Raw genomic sequence first — 5,973 nt, forward strand, 5'->3', positions numbered from 1 at the left:
GCTTCACCAGGACCTACATCGCCACTTTACCAGAAGAGGAGCATTGGATGATTCAAGTTCAAGTTCCAGGAAGGAAGTTCATGCCCGTCACCAAGCCCATAGAGTTTTCCTTCGATGCACCAACCTGGAGTCTACCAAAGAGCATGGCAGCCCACATCACCATGGGACGCATTGGAGAAGTTTACCAAAAGGATCTCAAGGATACTATCTATCAGATTTGTGGGCGCCGAGATGAGCAATGGGAGATGATCAGCACCAGGAAGGATAGATCAATTGCAGCTTTCATCCGGGAGTTAAACCAGCACATTCAACGCCAGGAGAACCAGATGTGCGTAGGCATGATAGATCTGAAGAAGGCTATGACGAAGATCATGGAGCTGGAGGAAGAACTCAAGTCTACACGTGATGGATATGAGGAGGAAATAGCAACACTTGTGGAGAAGAATGATGATCTGAAGAAGAAGCTGAAGGTTTTCATGCGATTCCCCGCAACTGGAGGAGAAGACGATGAGTGCATTTGTCCAGAGAACTACATCATCATCGACGACACCGACTCGGACCCAGACGATAGTGATGATGACTATGTTGATGAAGCTGGAGCAGATTTCATGGAGTCTTCATCGGAGCAGTTTTTCTAGCCGACCCCCATAACAGTAGTAGTATTCCCCCATGTATCTAGTATAGTCCGAGCACTTTTATAACGATAGTTAGACCGCTGTATGCCCTTGTTTGAATTGAATGAACTGAGTTTGTTTGCATTTGTCTCATGTGCATATGGGTAGTGTTTTCTCTCTAGACCTCATTCTATTCTATTTTCTCATCTTTTCTAAACCCATCAAATGCCTCCGAGACGTGACAATGGATTTGCTTTCCCACCGGAGCTCACTCAGTTGATCCAGCAGCAGAATGCGTTGATGCAGTTACTAGTCCAGAATCAGAATCAGGGGAACAACAACAAGAAGAAGAACCCACCGCCACCACCAGTTGACAAATTAACCCGTTTCCTTAGACTGAATCCGCCGGTGTTCTCCAGTAGCACCGAGCCGGTAGTTGCAGATGATTGGCTCCGCAAGACAGGAAGAGAGTTGACAACTGCAGGATGCATAGATGCGGAAAAGGTCTGTTTTGCCGCACATCAGCTTGAGGGACCCGCAACATCTTGGTGGGAGAATTTCACAGCCACGTATCCCATCGACACTATCACATGGGATCAGTTTCAGTAGGCTTTCCGTACTGCCCATGTTTCAGCAGGAGCTATGGCCATGAAGAAGCGTGAGTTTCGCAACTTGCGCCAAGGAGGACGGATAGTTGGCCAGTATGTGGATGACTTTAGTACGTTAGCATGTTATGCCCCGGATGATGTTGCTACGGATGCAACTAAGTAGGAGAAGTTTCTGGAAGGACTGAATGATGAGCTGAGCATGCAGTTGATGGTAGCAACTTTCAACAACTACCAGGAGTTGGTAGATTGTGCTCTTATGATTGAAGGAAAGCAGCAGCAGATTGAAAACCGCAAGAGGAAGTATGGACAAGGAAAGTACAATTCTGGAGCTCAGCAGAAGCCACGTTTTACCCCGAAATCGGGAGGACATTTTCAGCATACCCATGGAGGAGGGAGCTCGCATAATCATAATGGCCCCAAGAATGGTAACGGGAATGGAGGAAGCAATGGCCAGAACCGTACCAACCCATCAACCCCAGCCAAGAGAGACCTGAGTCAAGTCACTTGCTATAAGTGTCAGAAGACTCGACATTATGCCAATGAATGTCCTGAAGCCCAGAATGGGAATGGCAATGGAAGCTCTGGGAAGAAGCCAAACTCTTTCGATAGGGGACAGGTGAACCACGTTAATGTGGAGGAGGTTGAAGCCCAGCCAGATGCAGTAATAGGTAAGTTTTTGGGTTAAGTCGTTTACTACACTCGTTCTTTTTTATACTGGTGCATCGCATTCATACATATCAAGGGGATTTGTGGATAAGTATAAACTGCCAACCCAAGCCCTTAGGTCACCCATGTTAGTAACCTCGCTTGGAGCAGAGTATATGGCTAGTTTATGGTGTGATCGGTTACCATTAAGGATTGGTAACTGCGTGTTTCCCTCAGACCTAATAGTACTGGAATTGCAAGGACTGGATGTGATATTAGGCATGGATTGGTTATCGAAGTATGGAGGGAACATTGAATGCGCCAGTAAGATGATTTTGCTTACCACCCCAGAAGGAAGAAGGATCAAGTATGTATCCCGGCATGTACCAAAGAGGACACAAGTAAATTCTTTATCAGGAGTTGTACAGGAGGAAGTACCAGTGGTGAAGGATTTCCCTGACGTATTTCTAGAGGAGTTGCCAGGCATGCCACCGGATAGAGACATTGAGCTTTTGATTGAGATTTTGCCAGGCACAGGGCCAGTATCTAAGAGACCATACAGGATGACCGCAAAAGATTTGGAAGAGATTAAGGAACAGATTAATGAGTTATTGGATAAAGGCTATATTCTCCTAAGTTCTTCACCTTGAGGATCGCCGGTGCTTCTAGTGGAGAAGAAGGATGGATCATTAAGGATGGTTGTTGATTATCGAGGATAGAATGAAGTGACCATCAAGAACAAGTACCCACTGCCGATCATCGATGATCTGTTAGACCGATTGCAAGGAGCTAAGGTATTTTCCAAGATCGATTTATGATCAGGATACCATTAGTTGAAGATTCGAGAGCAGCATATACCTAAGACGGCTTTTACCACCAGGTATGGGCTGTATGAGTATACCGTTATGTCATTTGGTTTGACTAACGCACCTGCGTATTTCATGAACATGATGAACAAGGTGTTTATGGAGTTTCTGGATAAGTTCGTCATGGTGTTCATTGATGATATTTTGGTCTACTCGAAGAATGAAGAGGTTCATAAGGAGCATTTGCGTTTGGTACTTGACAAGCTCAGAGAACATCAGTTATATGCCAAGTTCAGCAAATGTGAGTTTTGGTTGAAGGAAGTTGGATTCCTCGGACATGTTATATCCGGAGAAGGAATAGCAGTAGATCCCACCAAAGTTGTCACTGTAACAAATTGGGAAGCCCCAACAACAGTTGGAGAGATCCGGAGTTTTCTTGGACTCGCAGGATACTACCGGAGGTTCATTGAGAATTTCTCGAAAATTGTGAAGCCAATGACGGAGTTATTGAAGAAGGATACCAAGTTCAAATGGACTGAAGAATGTGAGGCCAGTTTCCAGGAGTTGAAGAAGCATTTGGTTACATTGCCAGTGTTGATTCTGCCAGATCAGCGCAAGGATTATGAAGTATATTGCGATGCTTCTCGTCGAGGACTAGGAGCAGTGCTTATGCAGGAGGGAAGAGTTGTTTTGTATGCCTCACGACAGCTTAAGCCCCACGAGTGGAATTATGCTACACATGATTTGGAGTTAGCAGCCGTAGTGCACGCATTGAAAACATGGAGACATTTTCTCATTGGAAACCATTGTGAGGTGTACACAGATCATAAGAGTTTGAAGTACATCTTCACGTAGAAGGAGCTGAATCTCATGCAAAGGAGATGGTTGGAGATCATCAAGGATTATGATATGAGATTGCATTATCACCCCGAAAAGGCTAACGTAGTAGCCGATGCGTTGAGCCGCAAGAGTCATGTCAACACACTCATGACCGGAGAGTTACCAAGGGAGTTAGCTGAGGATCTTCGTGAGCTATGTTTGGAGATAGTTCCGAGAGGCTATTTAGGAGCATTGGAGATTCAATCTACTTTGATGGATAAGATCAGAGAAGCTTAGAAGACTGACAAGGAGATTGCCTCTATAAAGGACAAAATGAGCAAAGGAAAAGCTAAAGGATTTCGTGAGGATGAGCAGGATACCTTATGGTTCGAGGATCGTGTTTATGTGCCTAATGATCCGGAGATTAGGAAGTTGATTCTGCAAGATGCCCATGAGTCACCATATTCGATTCACCCAGGAAATACTAAGATGTATTTGGATTTGAAGGACACATTCTGGTTGACCGGAATGAAGAAGGATATTGCGGAGTATGTAGCAGTTTGTGATGTATGTCAGAGAGTGAAGGAAGAGCATCATAAGCCAGCAGGATTATTACGGCCATTGCTGATACCTGAATGGAAGTGGGATAAACTAGGCATGGATTTTATCACAGGATTGCCCAGGACTCGTTCAGGCTATGACTCGATTTGGGTTGTAGTTGATCGTTTGACGAAGGTAGCTCATTTCATCCCCGTGAAGACCACTTACACCAGTGCTAAGTTGGCTAAGATATACATGACCCGGATCGTATGTCTGCATGGAGTTCTGAGGAGCATCGTATAAGATAGAGGAACATGGTTTACCTCAAAGTTCTGGAATCAATTGCATGAAACTTGGGTACCAGGCTAGAGTTCAGTACAACCTTTCATCCGCAGACAGATGGGTAGACCGAAAGAGTCAATCAGATTCTGGAAGACATGCTGAGAGCTTGTGCGCTAGATTATGGATCTAGTTGGGTCAACAATTTGCCATACGCAGAGTTCTCTTACAACAACAGTTATCAATCCAGTTTGAAGATGGCCCCTTTCGAAGCCTTGTACGGAAGGAGGTGCAGAACCCCGTTGTCGTGGGATGAAGTTGGAGACTGCCAGTTGTTTGGACCAGATTTGATTAGGGAGTCTGAACAGAAGGTGAAGTTGATTCGCGATAGGCTCAAGGTAGCCCAGTCCAGGCAGAAGAGCTATGCAGATTCAAAATGCAAGGAGACAGTTTATGAAGTCGGAGACCGAGTTTATCTTCGTGTATCTCCACTTCGAGGAGTTAAGCACTTTGGAGTTAAGGGAAAGTTAGCACCGTGTTTTGTAGGCCCATACAAAGTTTTGGAGCGTATGGGAGAAGTTGCCTACAAATTGGAATTGCCCGAAGGATAGTCAGAAGTTCATGACGTGTTCCACATTTCCCAGTTGAAGAAGTGCCACACAGAGATGGCTGATATACCACTGAGAGATACATTGCTACTGGAAGCAATTCAGTTGGATAGTGATTTGACCTATGAGGAGAAGCCAGTCAAAATTCTTGAGTATGCCAGCCGAGTCACCCGCAGCAAGGTTATCAAGTTTTGCAAAGTTAAGTGGAGCCACCATACCGAGGATGAAGCCACCTGGGAGCAAGAGGAAGATCTGCTGAAGGATCACCCTCACCTATTTTCTAGCCAACCCAAATCTCGAGGACGAGATTCATCTTAAGGGGGGTAGGTTTGTAACATCCCAAATTTTCAATTTGGAATGTTATACACTAGATCATCATTGCATATCATATTTTATTGCTTTTGGTTTGATCCTAGAAATTCTGCGCAACTCAAGGACCCTCGAAGAGAGTTGGGGATTTCATTATTTTCATATTTGAGTTTTCTCAAATTTTGAAAATAGGATCATTTGATTTTATTTATTTTATCTTCAATTATTTCAATTATAAAAAAATATGAGAGAGGGAATACAATGAATTTCCCAAAAATAAATAAATATTGAGGATTTTAAGAAAATCAAATAAGATTTTATTCCGGAGTTTTTCGCTATTTTATTTGAATTCAGGAAAAATTGCACGTTTTCAAAACTGCATTTTAGGGCCAAGAAAATGTTCATCTCGTTCCAAATATTTTATTTAGACGGCGAAAATTTGTTTCGGCATTTTTAGATTTTTATTTATTTTTCTAGGATTTAATTTCTGTTCGGTGGAATTGTTTTAAAAAAAACTCGCGCGCGCCGACTAGGCCGAAGCCCAGCCGAGCAAGGCCGGCTCGCCTCCCCGCTGCCCTCTCCCGCGCGGAGACCGCGCCACCGCCGCCGACGACTCGAACAGAGTCTGAGCCAGACTCCGCCCCGCTGTCTTGCCCCTCCCGCAAGCCACCGCCCCCCCCCTTTAAATAGCCGACCTGGGCCCCCCTAGAGCCCCAAGCCGGAGCCACCGCCGCCGCAAACCGCC

The sequence above is a fragment of the Triticum aestivum genome, unplaced genomic scaffold (assembly GCF_018294505.1).
Source record: "Triticum aestivum cultivar Chinese Spring unplaced genomic scaffold, IWGSC CS RefSeq v2.1 scaffold4B_scf_1987, whole genome shotgun sequence".
Taxonomy (NCBI): domain Eukaryota; kingdom Viridiplantae; phylum Streptophyta; class Magnoliopsida; order Poales; family Poaceae; genus Triticum; species Triticum aestivum.